The following is a 17,756-nucleotide window of genomic DNA, read 5'->3' on the forward strand; positions in this document are numbered from 1 at the left end:
ATTGGCCTGGTGCTGGTTATACTTTTGTGGGGGACCCCACACATTTTCTATTTTCTAACAATGAATTTACACACAGATCACACTAATCTTTGGAGGCTTCGACAGAACACACAGCTCACAGACAGGTCTATTTAAAACTTCTATTTTGGTCCTAGTTTGCTCTGTGTTTCTAAGCTTGATTCTCATTAAGTCCAGGGCCAAAATTTACTAAGAATTCGAGTTTGTCCGATTTGTGTTTTTTTTTCTAAGTCCCAATCCGAGAATTCACTAAGCACCAATCTAGGCAGTGTTTGGACTATTCGTAATGGTTTGATTCGCAAAGTTCAGAAATACAAATGAATAGACCATCGGTCAAACGCGGCTGTTATTTCATACAATACGGGAATTCACTATTCATTCGTATTTGGGTGTTAGTCTCTGAGTGGTCAAATGCGGTCGTATTTTTATGCGATTCGTTAAAAAAATCTGCAAAAAAATAGACCTGCTTTTTTCAGCCGTGTTTACATGTGCTGACACTTACAAATCATTCACACCTGACTTATCATGCCTATAAAAGGGACACAAACTTGTCTCATCCAAAATAATTTATTGCCTTAGGTTTGCTGGAGTAAATTTGGACTTTTAAAAGTCAATACACATTTTTCAACATATATCCATTATTACACACATTAGTGTTAAAAGTTAAAATCTTTTTAATTTTGTGGGTTGTGCCTCAGGTTTTTAAATATGATTACTCATTTTTTACACACACACAAACATGCCACAACAATAATGTCATTAATTTTGGTTATGAAAAATTATAAATGTACACAAACATATTAGGACACTTTTACACAACTCTATTGTGTTTTTCTTGTAAAGTCGTCTACAGAAGAAATGTAAACCAGTTTTAATTCACATTGTAAGTTGCATTGGTCATGGATGATTATGCCTGGCTGCCAATTATTGTGTGTGCAGGATCTGAGAATGATTGGAATCTAGAAAGAGTAATGATTAGAAAAAAATCAAGTGGTCTGGTTACTTCCTGCTTACATCTATGTGTATCACAAACATTTCCCTCCTCCAAAAAATTGCAAAAATGGTACAGAATAAATGTGCATACAAATTTCCTGTTGCTGTTTGTACCACTTCTAATTAATGATGTTGCTCAAATTGTCAAGTAGCTAAGTGTTATATCTTTTTTAACAAACATACACTTACAAAGTATTTTTATTTACTTCTCTGAAATTAAAAATGTGAGTTTTCAATGTTAATTGATTTTGGTTGGCTGCTTGTCCTGCCCTTTGCATTTACCACTGTCATGTTGGCGTGCTCTGGTGGAGCATCTTGGTGGTGATGACATTGGCGTGATATTTGGAGTAGTCGTACCAGAACTGCTGCTTGTTTGCCGATGTCGCGGAGGGATGCTGTTACCAGGACTAGAAGTAGAATTTTTTTTTTTAAAAACATTAGCTAGCCATATGTTTGATCAATTCTAACAAATCACCACACATGGAACACATGTCATTGACTGTTGCTTCCAGATATCCTGCATAGCAACATCATCACTCATAACTTAAATACATACATATGCCTGTTTGTGGCAAATGGGTCTGGTTACTTCATTGTGAAAGCAAACACATTAGTTTTCTTGTAGATCACACATACTCCACCATAAAAACACTTTGAAATCCATAATGTGTTACCTTATATTTGTATTTAAACAAACATAGTAATGTTTTTATATGTATTTGGCCAGGTTAGTTCAAACACACATGAGTTAAATTGTGAAATTACCGTACTATTTTCACAAAATAAACATAAGTTTCTGTTGCAGCATCTTACACACAATGTGCTACTGTATGGCTGAAGTGGACATACATATATTTACAGGATGTGGACAAGGCCATTTTGCTCGGATTCCATTTCATCTGACTTCGGTAAGTATATCATATTTTGATGTGTTTGGACTTAATGCGTTTAAGTAAAAGTTTGATTAATATATATTTTTTAAAATTTTTACAGTTTGATACTCACAATCAAGCTGAGGGGAGTGTGGTTCACGTCTTGGAGGTGTGTCCAAAATTTGGAGTGTGGGGCCCGAACATACTGTCGATAATCTTCGTGGCGGGGTAGCCTGCTGTGGTTGGCCCTGGACATCAGACCTTGCTTTCTTTGCTGCCCCATTTTTTTTTTTGCCTGTTGTGTTACTGAAGTCCAACTTCTGCTGCTCCAGACTTCTTTTGATGGACCTAGTATTGAAAGTGAAATGTTGTTATGGCCATTCCTTTACAAACATACCCTATACTACAATGGACACTTTACCTGCTTCCGCCACGTCAACATCATCAAATGTAATGGGAGTTACTGTCGGACAACCAGTACTGTTTTTTTCCAACACTGTAAAACCAAAATAAGAAATCATGTAATCATGCTATTGTGGATACATCCACCCATTATGCTTATAAACATTAATTAAATAAAAAGAGCGTGTTTTGCATTTTTAAAAAACATAAGGACCGTAAATAAAGAAACCACTACATAAAACAATAAAGATTGTCCAATAGCCATATGCACTATGGAAAGTGCTACACAGGAAAACATGTACAGGACACAGACATAGGACACAAGTCAAAATACAGTCAATAACAACCAAAAGCACACACATCTTCATTTGGTAATGAAAGGTCAAATATTACATATGCAATACAGAAATTGCTCTGTGATGTGGCACTCCAAACACACATTACCACTATATGAGGCAACCAAAAATACAACACCAAAAAAAAAAAAAAAACAGTGTTGTGTCTGGGTACAAATACAGCCTCAAACTCAAACAAATAGTGTTTTTTTGTCAAAAAAGAAAACATTCAGTAATAAGGACATTACACATGTAAGTGGTTTTAAAACCACTTTCCACTACTCCAGCCTCTAACATGACAACCACAGTTTTAACAACATTGCACATGGATAACATTAATCTCAAACCTAGTCAAAATGTAAACTTTCAAAATGTGCAAAATGAATACATTATTGCAGGACAATTCTATGACACACCAAGTCCAAACTACACATGGAAAATATAGTGAGAAAAAAAAACATGACATACAATAAAGTAAGATGTTACATTGGCTTTTGTATAAAACATTACCAAAAACAAGGTATTTGCTGACACACACTTGAAGATGGGAGTAATATGAAACATCACATGACACACATTAGAATTAAATAAAAAAAAACCCAAAAACCATAGAATGTTAATGCAAATACACATGCTCACCATTCTTCCTGGGCCTATCTGAATCCCGGACATGGGTTGCAGAGACTACTTCAGGAGGTATTACACTCTGCATGAGCTCCTCATACTCCAGATATCTTGCAATATAGGGCTGGCCACCACCGGCTTTTCGAACCGACTTCGCCTCCTTGGCCATTTTGGACTTGACACATCGCTTTATGTCATAGTACCGTTTGCGGCACGTGTCCTTCGTCCGCTTGACCACCCCCTCACTATTGACAGCAGCAACAACTTTCGCACACAACACTGTCTTCTTCCGTGTTGGCACCTTCGCGGACTCAGGGCCAAATAGCTGCCGCTGATACTTCATCAGCTCCCGCACCAATTCCACATTTTCTGCATAAGTAAACTTGACATTCCGCCCAGTCTTAGTAGTGGTGCGTGGCTTCGGAGCTCTCTGGCTGTCACTATCACTGTCACTTGAGGCTGCTGCAGCAACCTCACCCACCTCCTCCAACTCACTAACCTCCCTCACACTCACCTCCTCCACCTGACCGACCTCCTCCCCCTCACTCACACCCTCCACCTTACCCACCTGTGAGTCACACATAATTGTGTGTCTAAACACTTAACACAGAAAAATAAAAAGACAAACAACCCACTCCGCAACTACCACTGCACAAATCACACACACACACACACACACACACACACACACACACACACACACACACACACGGGTCTATAAAAAAAAAAAACTTGGACCAAAAATGAGACAAAACCACAAAAAACAAGACTACAAGAATGACAAGACTACTTTCAAACACAATACTACACTCAGAAATCGCCCAAAAAAACTCATCACCAAACCAACTACTCACCAACCTGCACAGCACAACCTCCCTCCTCACAACTAACTAAACCCACGAGGTGCGGACGGTTTGGGGCATATATGGTTGCGCACAGACACTCCTACCATCTGAAACACAACCAATCACGAACGGGGAGGAAGAACGAAACTAAAAGTGAATATGTGACCGCGGGAAAAAAATAACCCTGCCGCGTTTAGCTTAGAAAAAAAAACACAAAAAAAACAAAAACACGTACGCAAACAACAATGACGGACGCAAATGGGCCAAACAAAACCGACTGGCATCGACATCGGAAAACACGAAAAGCATAAAGTCGACTGCTTCGTAACTTGGCGTATATAGTTTCAAAAAGTTGCATGAAAATGCACCCAATACAAGACGAGTTTAAACACTACACAATCCGACACAAACATGAATATTAGTAAATATTGGCCCAGGTGTTTTATTCTTTTCTATGGAAATTACTTGCGAGTTGGTTCGATGTTGAATTGAATTTTATTTTAATTTTTTGTCTGTTTGTTTTTAAACCCATGTTAGCCTTTAGTACACCTCCTAACTGCCATGTTACAGTCTGGGTTTGAAAAATGACAGTTAGGAGCTGATTGGTTGGTACTTTATCACCGTGCATGGATGTACTTTTATGTCCCGGAATCTACAATGGATCTGTTCCATTAAGTTTACATGTTCCCCTATATTAATGTTTATTCTGCTACTTTATTTGACATCAGTATTTGTTGTTTTACATGCATTTGCTTATACTGTGATTTTTTTATTTAATTAAATCTTAATCTAACCAAAGGGAGATCATTTATTTTGCAGAAACCAGCATTCATTTTTTGTTTGTTTTATCTTTCTTAGTAGAGTGCAGTCTCCACCTTGTGAGTCTCTGTTCCCACAATGACTATATAATTCATGTGGCTCAGCAAATGCACCTTTGTTCCTTTATGTAGCACCTTACCATGGGGTCTATTTACTAAGCCTTGGATGGAGATAAGGTGGACGGAAATAAAGTACCAGCCAATCAGCTCCTAACTGCCATTTTTTTAAACCCAGCCTGTGACATGGCAGTTAGGAGCAGATTGGCTGGTACTTTATCCATACCTCCCAACATTTATTAAATGCAAAGAGGGACCTTTATGAGCGGCGAAGCCGTGCCTGCCCGAAAAGGGGGCATGGCCTTGGGAAAAGGGGGCATTGCTTCGCGGCAATGCCAAGAACGCCTGCTACGCCTCCCATTTTCATCACTGAGGGGGCATGCCCTCTCTCCCTCGGTGTTCTGTGAGTACTACGTCTACTCACCACTGTTCTGCTTAGTAGGAGCTTCCCAACTGCCACCCCCCCCCCCCACCGCGGGTCACTGCGGCCCGCGGGTGGGACAGTCCCATGCTGCCCCACCATCTAGGCAAACTGTCCTTGTTATTATGCTTAATATGGAATGAATATATTGCTAATATTATGCAAAGTATGTTTAAACATCTGTTCTACATCTTTAACACGTCATATTTACTGGGTGGAATTGCCATGCTGAAATACTTAGAGGATTATTTACAAAGCATTGCGTTGTAAAACTCTGTTTCCGATCATGTTTGTGCCTGATATTTAAAAGGGCAATGCTTTTACTAGCCATGTTAACCTTGTTAGTAAAAGCATTGCTCATTGAAATATTGGCCCTCATTCCGAGTTGATCGGTCGCAAGGCGAATTTAGCAGAGTTACACACGCTAAGCCGCCGCCTACTGGGAGTGAATCTTAGCTTCTTAAAATTGCGAACGATGTATTCGCAATATTGCGATTACTAACTACTTAGCAGTTTCAGAGTAGCTCCAGACTTACTCTGCCTGTGCGATCATTTCAGTGCTTGTCGTTCCTGGTTGACGTCACAAACACACCCAGCGTTCGCCCAGGCACTCCCACCGTTTCTCCGGCCACTCCTGCGTTTTTTCCGGAAACGGTAGCGTTTTCAGCCACACGCCCCTGAAACGCTGTGTTTCCGCCCAGTAACACCCATTTCCTGTCAATCACATTACGATCGCCGGAGCGAAGAAAAAGCCGTGAGTAAAAATACTTTCATCATAGTAAAGTTACTTGGCGCAGTCGCAGTGCGAACATTGCGCATGCGTACTAAGCGGATTTTCACTGCGATGCGATGAAAAATACCGAGCGAACAACTCGGAATGAGGGCCATTGTGTATTGCCCAACAAGAAATATTAACTGTATACTGAGAAATTAAAGCTGCGCAGCCATGGCGGTAACGCAGAATCACTGCAGGTCTACCTCACTCCACAATTATGGTGTGGTTTTAGAGGATGCACGTCTTCTTGTGCATAAATTACCTATTAATTTCTTCAACAGATAAATTAGAAGAATTTTGCATACTTTAGCCACAGTCTTTGAAATGTAAAGACACAAAGCGCTACCCCACACTGTGCAAAAAAATATGCTTTGCTTATTTTCTTCTTCTTCTTGCATTTGTAATGACATTTAAATGTTACTCTGAATCCGAAGCAGCTGGAAATGTTGAATCATGCTGCAGTACTGCAATGTGAAATTTATTATCAGTTGCATGAAGAAAATGAAAGTTTACTTTAGCATGATGTCCAAAAGTGGGGTAGTGGGCGCAGAATATTACAGCTGTGTGATAAACATGGTTGCTGTGCAACCAAAATGGAGAAAACACACTCAAAACAACTCCGCATTACAAAAATCTAATTTTAATGTAAGAAAAAAACTATTCTAGTGGCAATGTTGCTGCTTAGAAAATAATTACATGTATTTGTGAGTCATCCTTAAGAAGATGATAAAACATTAAAGGGTAACAGATGTGTCAGTTTCACAGAGATTAGCATTGTAGGGGGAATGTACTGTAATACAGCGTGATGAATCAGAATGGTTTAACTTTACCATGGAAATGATTGCCACTTTAAAAAACAGGAGAAATCTCCCAAAATGTCTCACTTTCTGATTCTCACACCCTATTACATTCCCCTCTGTGTGTTTGCAAATGTCTGGTGATAAGGGCCCTCATTCCGAGTTGATCGCACGTAGCAACTTTTTGCTGCTCGTGCGATCAACTTGATGCCGCCTATGGCGGGGGGGTGTGTGTATTTTAGCATAGTAGGGCTGCGATCGCTTGTGCAGCCCTGCTATGCAAAATAAGTTTCCTGCAAAACAAGACCAGGGTCAGACTTACTTACCCGGTGCAACGAATCCAGCGACGAAGGTCCCGGGATTGACGTCAGACATCCGCCCTCCAAACGCCTGGACACGCCTGCATTCGGATCTCCACACCTGGAAAACGGTCAGTATCCACCCCAGAATGCCTCCCCGCTGTCAATCTTCTTACGATTGCGCTAGCGATCACTTTCTTCTCTCTTCTGGTCGTTGCCCGGCGTCGGCTGTCACTGGGCAATGGCACGCGTGTGCATTGCGGTCACCGTGCATGCGCAGTTCCGACCCCTTAGCACCGCAGCAAAGAACCGCTGCGTGTGAACGGGTCGGAATGACCCCCAATGTCTTTACATACAAATAATTGAGACACAGTATTCTGGAAGTACAGGTGTGTCAAGTGCAATAATGCACAAAGATGCACCAACAATTCATCAGACCAGAAAAAGTAGAAAGATAATGTGTTGGCACCAGGGCCGGTGTAAGGTTTCTTGACGCCCTAGGCAAAACTTCAGCCTGCTGCGCCCCCCCCCTCCCCCCCCAAGGGGTGGGATGTAGGGGGAGGTGTTGCGACCAGCGGTCACATAACTACATCCCGTGCCTGCTGTTTCTCCAATACCTTGTGTGTGTATATATAATTCCGAACGATGTCTCATTCACAGCAGACACGGCACTCCAGGTCTTTCATATAAGCAGATTTAATAGCCACAACAGCAAAGCATGTATACATACATATCCAGGGTTGCAAGTTCAGGAGTGTATTTCATGTGTGGCATGAAGCAGTAGTAACATCAGCACAAGCGTAATCACAATGCAGCATTTCGGGCCACAGCGGGACCCTTCATCAGGCTTTGCAAGTGCTCAGATAAGACAAACATGAACATAACACACAACATTTTTGAAATTTTGAAGTGGGGGTATGGAAAAGTGAAGGTTGCAATTATGCGCGCACCGGAAAAGTGGACGTGGCCACTCAAAATGGGGCGTGTCCTTCAGTGTAGTTTACCACACAATATGCCCCTTATACACATTATGCACCACAATAGTAGGACCCCTTATACTATCTAGTTAGTACGGATGCCCCTTTCACATTATAGCACACAGTATGAGCCGAAATTCACATTTTAGCACACAAAATGAGCCGAAATTCACATTATAGTACACAGAATGAGCCAAAATTCACATTATAGTACACAGTATGAGCCGAAATTCACATTATAGCACACAGTATGAGCCGAAATTCACATTATAGCACATGGTATGAGCCGAAATTCACATTATAGCACACGGTATGAGCCCAAAATGCACATTATAACACACGGTATGGCCCGAAATTTACATTATAGCACACGGTATGCGCCGAAATTCCCATTATAGCACACGGTATGAGCCGAAATTCACATTATAGCAGACAGAATGAGCTGAAATTCCCATTATAGCACACGGAATGAGCTGAAATTCGCATTATAGCACATGGTATGAGCTGAAATTCACATTATAGCACACTGAATGAGCCTAAATTCATGGAATGAGACAAAATTCAGGGAGAGTAACAGCAGGGACATAGGGACAGGGAGAGTGACAGGGAAAGTGACAGCAGGGACATAGGGACAGGGAGAGTTACAGGGAAAGTGACAGCAGGGACATAGGGACAGGGAGAGAGAAAAGCAGCAGGGCAAGATTACCTATTTAGAAGCGACAGTGGTAAGGATGATGTTGTATGCGGTGCGATAGATGAGGAGGCTGTGGTCAGCATGGTGCGAAGGAGGCGGAGGTGCACAGAAGGACTAAAGGCGGTGGCGGAGCGGCTGAGGGCAGCGGTAGTGTAGCAGAGTAGGAGGCAGAGGGTGGTGGCGGTGCAAGGAGGAGGAAGCTGTTGTTGGTGGCACTGCGGCTCCTATGTCCGCGGCGCTACTATTTCAAATCTGCTGCGGACCGGTAGCCAATCAGGAGCTTGTTCTTCGTTAGTGCCAGGTCATTTATATGTGCAGGCCAATATGGACAATCTCATCCATATTAGCATGCAGGGCTATGGGGCTGGGTTAACGGGGTGGGAGGGTGAAGAAACTTCACTCCCCCGTCACAACCCCCCTCTGCTGGGTTGTCCGAAGGCTGCATCGGCCAGCTCGTCGGCCATTTGCCAAGTGTGTAGGGCCCAATACCGGCCCACTTTGAGCAAAATATACATACACACACAGAGGGGGTCATTCCGAGTTGATCGTAGCTGTGCTAAATTTAGCACAGCTATGATCATTCACACGGACCTGCGGGGGGACGCCCAGCACAGGGCTAGCCCGCCCCACATGTCAGGCCGGCCACCCCGCGCATAAGTGCAAAGGCATCGCACAGCGGCGATGCCTTTGCACTTCAAGAGTAGCTCCGGCCAGCGCAGCTTTAGCGTGCTGGCCGGGAGCTACTCATCGCTTCCCGGCCCGAAGCGGCTGTGTTGGCCGGACCAAACCCACGAAGCGGCGGCCAAATTCTGCCGTTCTGCCTCCACCCAACGATCGCCTCTGCCTGTCAATCAGGCAGAGGCGATCGTATCCCTGCTACGGCCTTCGGCTGTCTGGCATGCGCCGGCGCATGTGCAGTAGGGACCCGTTCGCTCTGCTGCGTTAAAACGCAGAGAGAAAACGGGTCAGAATGACCCGTACATACATGCACTCACAATAACAGAAAGCAAAACTCCTGCACCCATCCACATGCTGCTGCGGTAATCGGGACAGTGTGCCTCACTCAGCCAGTACATACATACATATATATATATATATTACACGACACAGAGGTAGGTAGAGCAGTGGCCTTCCGTACCGTACTGCTATATATACTGGTGGTCACTGTCAACAAACTGCAAAACTAAAATGCACCACAGGTATAGAATCTAGATGGATAGTATACTTGACAACACAGAGGTAGGTAGAGCAGTGGCCTTCCGTACCGTACTGCTATATATACTGGTGGTCACTGTGTCAGCAAAACTCTGCACTGTACTCCTCCTATATAATACTGCTGGTCCCCAGTCCCCACAATAAAGCAGTGTGAGCACAGATATATGCAGCACACAGAGCACAGATATGGAGCGTGTTTCAGGCAGAGAACGGATAAAACTGGTGGTCACTAATCAGCAAAACTCTGCACTGTACTCCTCCTATATAATACAGCTGCTCCCCAGTCCCCACAATTAAGCAATAAGCACAAATATTTGCAGCAACATTAATAAACGAAGAGGACGCCAGCCACGTCCTCTCCCTAACATTTCCAATGCACGAGTGAAAATGGCGGCGACTCGCGGCTCCTTATATAGAATCCGAATCTCGCGAGAATCCGACAGCAGGATGATGACGTTCGGGCGCGCTCGGATTAACCGAGCAACACGGGAGAATCCGAGTATGCCTCGGACCCGTGTAAAATGGGTGAAGTTCGGGGGGGTTCAGTTTCCGAGGAACCGAACCCGCTCATCACTATATATATATATATATATTATATATATATATATATATATATAAATACACTGACCACCCAGCCTCCCTGACACAAACCTGGCTGTTGCACAGTAATTAGGCATGCTGGAGTCAGTCACTGCCTCAGTTCAGGGGCTGCCACTGCCTATTTTCTTTTCACCGATCTGCTTTGGACGGGAGGAGCTGCGCACTGCCACTGCAGCTCCCCCTACATGCAGCCAGCATCAATGTTAGGGGGCAAAGCAGCTGCTGAATTAGAGCCTATTAAAGCCGCTGCCACATGCTGTTGGTGCGCGTTTGGCCACTGTGGTTGGGGGTGGAGTCACTGCGAGAGAGGAGGCGGCACCATGGAGGAAGAGTTCGGGACCACCTGACCGAAAACAGACGAGGAAGCAGTAGGAGCTGCTGCTGCCGCACATTAGCCGTACAGTGCGGCAGCTGGCAGCGGTTAAGCACCTGACCGTCTGCCGCTCCCCTTCTAAAGTAGACAGGTGCCTTTCTCTGCACCCCCCCTCCCCTTTCCGACGCCCCTGCGTGGACAGGAGCTAGAAGCACTGTAACAATAGCCGGCAGGACGCTGCTTACTCTATGTACATAGAGCCGCTGCTGATGGGTTACATTCACACTGACATCGCTGCACAGATGCCGCGGCCGCCCAACTGTTATCAGCCGCCAGCGCTGTCAGTGTGAATGTAACCCATGAGCAGAGGCTCTAATACTCTATGCACATAGAGTAAGCAGCGTCCTGCCGGCTATTGTTAAAGTGCTTCTAACAACTGTCTTCTCCTCCTCCTCTCCGCGGTAACGCTCCACATATTGTACGGAAGCATTCATCGGCAGCGTGACCGCCCTCTAGTGGCCGCCGCCCATAGGCAGCTGCTTAAAGCTGCCTAGTGGTGGCGCCGGCCCTGGTTGGCACCACCATCTGGCTCAGAGATAACTGGAAAAATTAAAACTGATCCATTAACAGCAAAATATACAAAAACTTAATAGTCTAGAAAACAAGGGATAATTGGAAAAAACAGCAATTACCATATACACCAGTGTGCAAAATAAACTGGTACTGATTTACAAGGGTAGGGTCAGTGCAAATTCCTCCCTGGTGACAGTACGTGCCTAAATTTGTGCACGTATGCCTACATTTCCACAATACACATGGATTTGCTGAAGAAGATTGCAGCATATACATTGGAATTTAATCCCATCAATAACAAGAGTTGAACAAAGTGTACCTCATAGCATATGTTGTAGGCACGGGTTGGGGCTGGGTGACTGGCGGTGGGGATCCGGGTACCGGTGGGGGGTGAGCGCAACAAAGCCCCATGTGGGCTTGCTGCGCTCACCATGCAGCAGGCTCGGTGGCTCACTGCGCTTGCCACAGGTTCTATTCCCACTCTATTGGTACCGTGGACACCGACTAGTGGGAATAGTCCATGTTAGTCAGCGTGCCGACTGTAGGGCTTTTTATCGCTCGGGATCCTGGTTTCAGCATGATGATTGCCAGGATCCCGAGCGTCGGTCACATGACCGGATCCCGTAGGCATACTACTGTGCTGTGCCTACATTTAAATAGTAATGAACATTAAGATCTCAATTAGCAGAATGAGAATGTAATCACTGCAATTAAATAATTGGGAGAGGCTGTATTATTAGGAATGTACCTTGCTGTAAGCTTGGATGCACAGCCACTTACTCTACATGCTGCAAAACAACATACAGTAGATACTACAGGGGCAGACACTAGGCATCATTATAGGTATAAGGGGGTATATGCAATTGCGGTTGAATTCTGGCTGGAATTCGACCGTTTTTGGATTCGACACAATTCGACAGTCGAATCCCGGCCGCCGGGACCCAAATTCAACATATTCAATAAAAAACGGATTCGACAGTCCCGCTGTCAAAAAACGGACCAATTGACAATAGTGTGCATCCTGGATTCGACTTCATGGACGGCACAAAAGTGTTCAAAAAACCCTGAAAAAAATTGCGTGGGGTCCCCCCTTGCAAGCATAACCAGCCTCGGGCTCTTTGAGCCGGTCCTGGTTGCAAAAATACGGGGGGGGGGGGGGGGGAAATGACAGGGGATCCCCGTATTTTATCAACCAGCACTGGGCTCTGCGTCTGATCCTGGTGCAAAAATATGGGGGACAAAAGACGTAGGGGTCCCCCGTATTTTTAACACCAGCACCGGGCCCCACTAGCTAGAGAGATAATGCCACAGCCGGGGGACACTTTTATACCGGTCCCTGCGGCCGTGGCATTAAATCCCCAACTAGTCACCCCTGGCAGGGGTACCCTGGAGGAGTGGGGACCCCTTAAATCAAGGGGTCCCCCCCTCCAGCCACCCAAGGGCCAGGGGTGAAGCCTGAGGCTGTCCCCCCCATCCAAGGGCGGCGGATGGGAGGCTGATAGCCAAGTGTCCAAAAAAAGACCTTGAGGTTACTCGCGGTCAACCGTTGACCACAAAGTTCCCACCATTGAATATAATGGAGCGCCTATGCACTCCATTGTATCTCGAGTGCGCCGTCTGACAGCTCAGACGTGCACAGCCAATCAGGAGAGTGCCACGACGTGGCGCTCCCTGATTGCCTGAAGGGACCCTCTTTGACAGCAGTCACAGGGGGTCCCAGCAGTCGGGAAAAGGGGTCCCATGTGTAAACATGGGACCCCTTTCAGTGGGTAGATTGTGTTTTGCATTTTATTATTTTGCCAAGTACGTGGATTACAAACTCTGAAGAGGACAGATCTACACTGGAGTGTTGTGAGTATAATTTTATTTACAGGTAACCCGTGGATTCTACGTGGAGAAGGGGACCGAGCCTCGTGTCAACAAAGGTAAGTATGTGTGTGTCAGTGTGCATGTACGTAATAAAGTTGTACTATCACGGTGTGTACTGTTTTTATTTGGGTATTTCTTTTGCAGTAGAACTACAGGTACCAGTGGGCCCGTTTCCCCCCCGCATGCTGGTACTTGTGGTTCTCCAAGTACCAGCTTGCGGGGAGGCTTGCTGGGACCTGTAGTTCTGCTACAAAAAACAATATTCTTTTTTTTTTAGACTTGGCTATCAGCCTACCATCCGCCGCCCTTGGATGGGGGGACAGCCTCGGGATTCACCCCTGGCCCTTGGGTGGCAGGAGGGGGGGACCCCTTGATTTAAGGGGTCCCCACTCCTCCAGGGTACCCCGGCCAGGGGTGACTAGTTGGGGGGTAATGCCACGGCTGCAGGGACCGGTATAAAAGTGTCCCCCGGCTGTGGCATTATCGCTCTAGCTAGTGGAGCCCGGTGCTGGTGTTAAAAATACAGGGGACCCCTACGTGTTTTTCCCCCGGTATTTTTGGCACCAGGACTGGACGCAGAGCCCGGTGCTGGTTGTTAAAATACGGGGGATCCCATGTCATTTTTTCCCGTATTTTTACAACCAGGACCGGCTCAAAGAGCCAGAGGCTGGTTATGCTTAGGAGTGGGGACCCCACGCATTTTTTTTTTCAGGATTTTTAACCCATTCCCACCCCTTCCCACTGAAAAACATGCACTGATCTCTCCATATTATTTTAGTCAGTAAAAAAAATAAAAATATTCTTTTAAAAAATATATTAAATAATACTTGTGGCTCCTAAATAGACAAACCAAGTAGATAATCCCTTCTAATATAAATAGATATGCTATTAGCAATTAAAAAAAAAACACAAAAAACATGTTTTTAAAAAATTTTATTAGATCACGCCAGCAATATGAGGCTGACTGAAATTGCCGAAATGACTGTCGAAAAGCACTGTTGTCGAATCGACATTCAATTGAATATACTTTTGTCGAAAAGCCGCATTTTTACCATTGCAGACATGTCGAATTTTAAAAATGTCGAATTGCAAAAAGTCGAAACTGAAATGGCAGGTTTTTTGACGAAAAGTACTGTATTGCATTGTCGAATCCAATTTGACAGTTTTTTTTGTCAAAAATGCCCCATTTTTCGACATTTGCGGCAATTTGACCGCAATTGCATATGGCCCTTAATGACTTGTACTAACGACACTTGCAGGCTTACTTTTCCCAGTGTGAAGAAAAGCATTCAAACATACAGAGTATAATCTCATCTCTGAGTCATTATACACCAGGTTGTGTCCACCTTAGGACCCATGTACAGCACATGTACTCACTTGTTTGGCTGTTCAAAGCGTAGTCCATAGGTATATACAACCACATGGGTGGTAGTAATAATAATAATAATAATAATAATAATAATAATAATAATAATAATGTCACTATCAGTCCATCAATTGCTATAAATCACTGTTGTTATATTTATCACTGTTAGAATAATAATAATAATAACAACAATAATCTATCTATAGCTGTCAATCTATCATTCACTGTCATCCTATCAATCACTGTTGACTGTCTATATCTGTGAATCACTAGCTATTTATCACTAACAGTCTATGTAGTTCCTAATCGATCTCCACTCAGGAGATTTTAAAAAATGAATAGTCCCTGTTTTGACCAAGAGGTGGGGGGAAAGGAACTGGCACAGGGCATGTAGCAATGGAAGAGAGGATATAGGGCAGCAGCCAGATAGGAGCAACGGTAGGAGAAAGAAGTGAGAAGGAGTGGGGAGAGGAGCATCGCTGGGCACAGAGGCAGTGTGGTGACACAGAGGGGTAGATGAGACAGTGGTCATCCTTGACTCCTGCCATTTACTAGCCCCGCGCTTCCCCAATTGTTGTACAGCGCATCCAAGGCCACTGCTCAGCTCATATCAGCATGAAGCAGGGACATAGCCAAACCACTCCTGATGAAGCGCCATGCTGGGCAGCACTGTGGCTGAGGCTGGGTGATTATGTGCTTGGTGATTCCCACAACCCCCCCTGAGTGCAGGCATAATGTTGCTCTGTGGACAGAATGGGCAGCTGTGTACAGCATACCTTCCTTGCCACCAACTTACCAATGCGTCCAGCTTAGTGACTGCTGTCACCATGTGGAATAGTTTATTTTCCTCAGGCAGACCCAAGAGTATGGATACAGGAGGGCGCAAAGAGAAGCCTACCTGCAGGAGATTCCAGGTATTGGCACCACAGTAGGAGCCAGGGACAGGTTCACTTTCTGTGCTCTAACCGGACTCCAGTCCCAGCCTGATGGTGGCCCTGGTCCCAACTAGTATCATTTATAATTGTGACAAATCAATATAAAATGACTTTGTGCCACTATTTAAAAAAAAAAAAAAAAAATGTTCCAGGGACAGTGACTGTGATCCAAATTTGTTCCAATGCAGAGACAGGCATGAAAATCATAGCTAGAACACAGCCACTATGCATTTGCAGCCATGATTCCACAGATCTGTCAGGCATCAGGTTCTTAGCCCTACAAAACCGCACCTGGAACTGTCACATTATCATTCTCCGAAATGCATTGTGCCCATGACAGCATTCCTATGATGATCAAACACGCTTTTAAACAGATAATCTGGCAGCAAGGGTGCAGCCATATTAGATTTCCCTGTCTGACTCTCTAAACCAACCCTAGAACTAAAGCCATGCTCACATGATTCCAGCATCCTATGAACTTTCAGTACTTCCTATGTAAACCTGCTCTGGATTGCTGTAAATTGCCAGACCAACACCTTCTTTCTGGGATAGTTTCTGGTTCCTTACCCTCAGTACTCCTGTTGTTTGTTCACTGACCAGCTCTGCTATATTCTATTCAGCTTCCAATCCTCTGATTCATAAGCTCACCATTGACATTCCAAGTGAAGTGCCTGTTTATCATTTGCTCCCAGGGGCGGATTGGGCCGCTGGACTGGATCCTGATTGGCCGGTCCCGTTGTCCCTTTCAGCGGCACCCGTCACCCCAATTCAAGGCCGCTGCCGCGATCGGAGCTCAGCTCACATCTGGCAGCGTTAACTGACAGCTTCTGACCATGCGCAGAAACTCAACATAGGCCAATGAAACATGGCTGCCGGGGGCGCTGCTGTGCATGCGCAGCCACAGCAGCTCCCCCATAAGCCATTGCAGTGCCGGGGCCATCTGTCATCACTGACGGTTCCGTCTGCAGCTCACGCTGAGATAGTGAAAACAAGCAGGCTGAGCTGCCTGCTGCTGCTATCTAAGAAGCCGGTGCCCAGCCAATTCTGTCGTAATTTGTGAGAAATGAGTAAACCACCATGTACAGTATACAGAGTGCCTGTACTCTACTAGAGATAGATATATATATATATATACACACACACACACACATACATACATACATACATACATACTGGATACAGAAGCAAAAGGAGTGCAAATCACTTATTTAAAACAGGTAAAATCCCTTTAACAGAGGATCCACATTAACACATAGGATCACTGTGACATAGAATACACATTAAATGAAGACTCGTACCGAAGTTCTCACCCGTGTGAACTGGTTACCACATAATGTATACAAAGTAAATACTCCAATCTCTCCAGCTGTGCTGCACTGTGAACCGGGACCTCACACTGCGCCTTACAGGACAACACGGCTTACGGGACAACACCGCAGCTCGTCGGGACACCAACACAGGCAGAAGGCACAGACCGGTGGTCAGCTTGGAGATGGGTACGTCTAGCAGGCCATGCCTCTACTAGTTTCGCATGTAGCTTCGTCAGGAGGCTGGCCTCCTGGACGTAATGCCTGTCATTTATAGTACTGGTTTCACACAGATGCAGCTTAATGAATCATGCCACCTGGAGCAATTACTCCACTAAAACATGCTTCTTCTATTAGCAAATTTCAAACTCAGAGCATTACATTTATAACAAATACAATACTAGCAGCAATGTCACACCAATGTTAAAACAAAATGTTAAAAAGAAACAAGTAGTAGCTGAGAAATACAAACAGAACAATACAAAAAATGCTTGAATACCTCCAAAGCATCTATATGTAATCAGCATTTAAAGCAGGCATGTCCAAACTGCAGCCCTCCAGCTGTTGAGAAACTACACATCCCAGCATGCCCTGACACAGCTTTAGCATTCTCTGACAGCAAAACTGTGTCAGGACATTCTGGGATATGTA

General features: G+C 44.7%; 2 long non-coding RNA genes across 2 annotated transcripts in view; one reads left to right on the top strand and one right to left on the bottom strand.

Annotated features, from left to right (window-relative positions):
• Positions 1–2,092, top strand: part of LOC134911549 (uncharacterized) — a 210,160-nt gene extending 208,068 nt beyond the window's left edge. Inside the window, exons 3-4 of the long non-coding RNA XR_010176664.1 lie at positions 1,817–1,919; positions 2,005–2,092. This is a non-coding gene — a long non-coding RNA (uncharacterized LOC134911549). The remainder of the gene's footprint in view (positions 1–1,816; positions 1,920–2,004) is intronic.
• LOC134911548 (uncharacterized) lies at positions 580–17,332 on the bottom strand. The gene is made up of 4 exons (XR_010176663.1): positions 17,097–17,332; positions 2,305–2,379; positions 2,017–2,231; positions 580–1,418 (listed from the first exon to the last, which is right to left on the bottom strand). It is a non-coding gene; the product is annotated as an uncharacterized LOC134911548 (long non-coding RNA).
• Between the last annotated feature and the right edge of the window lie 424 nt (positions 17,333–17,756).

This window comes from Pseudophryne corroboree, chromosome 4, assembly GCF_028390025.1.
Source record: "Pseudophryne corroboree isolate aPseCor3 chromosome 4, aPseCor3.hap2, whole genome shotgun sequence".
NCBI classification, from domain to species: Eukaryota; Metazoa; Chordata; class Amphibia; order Anura; family Myobatrachidae; genus Pseudophryne; species Pseudophryne corroboree.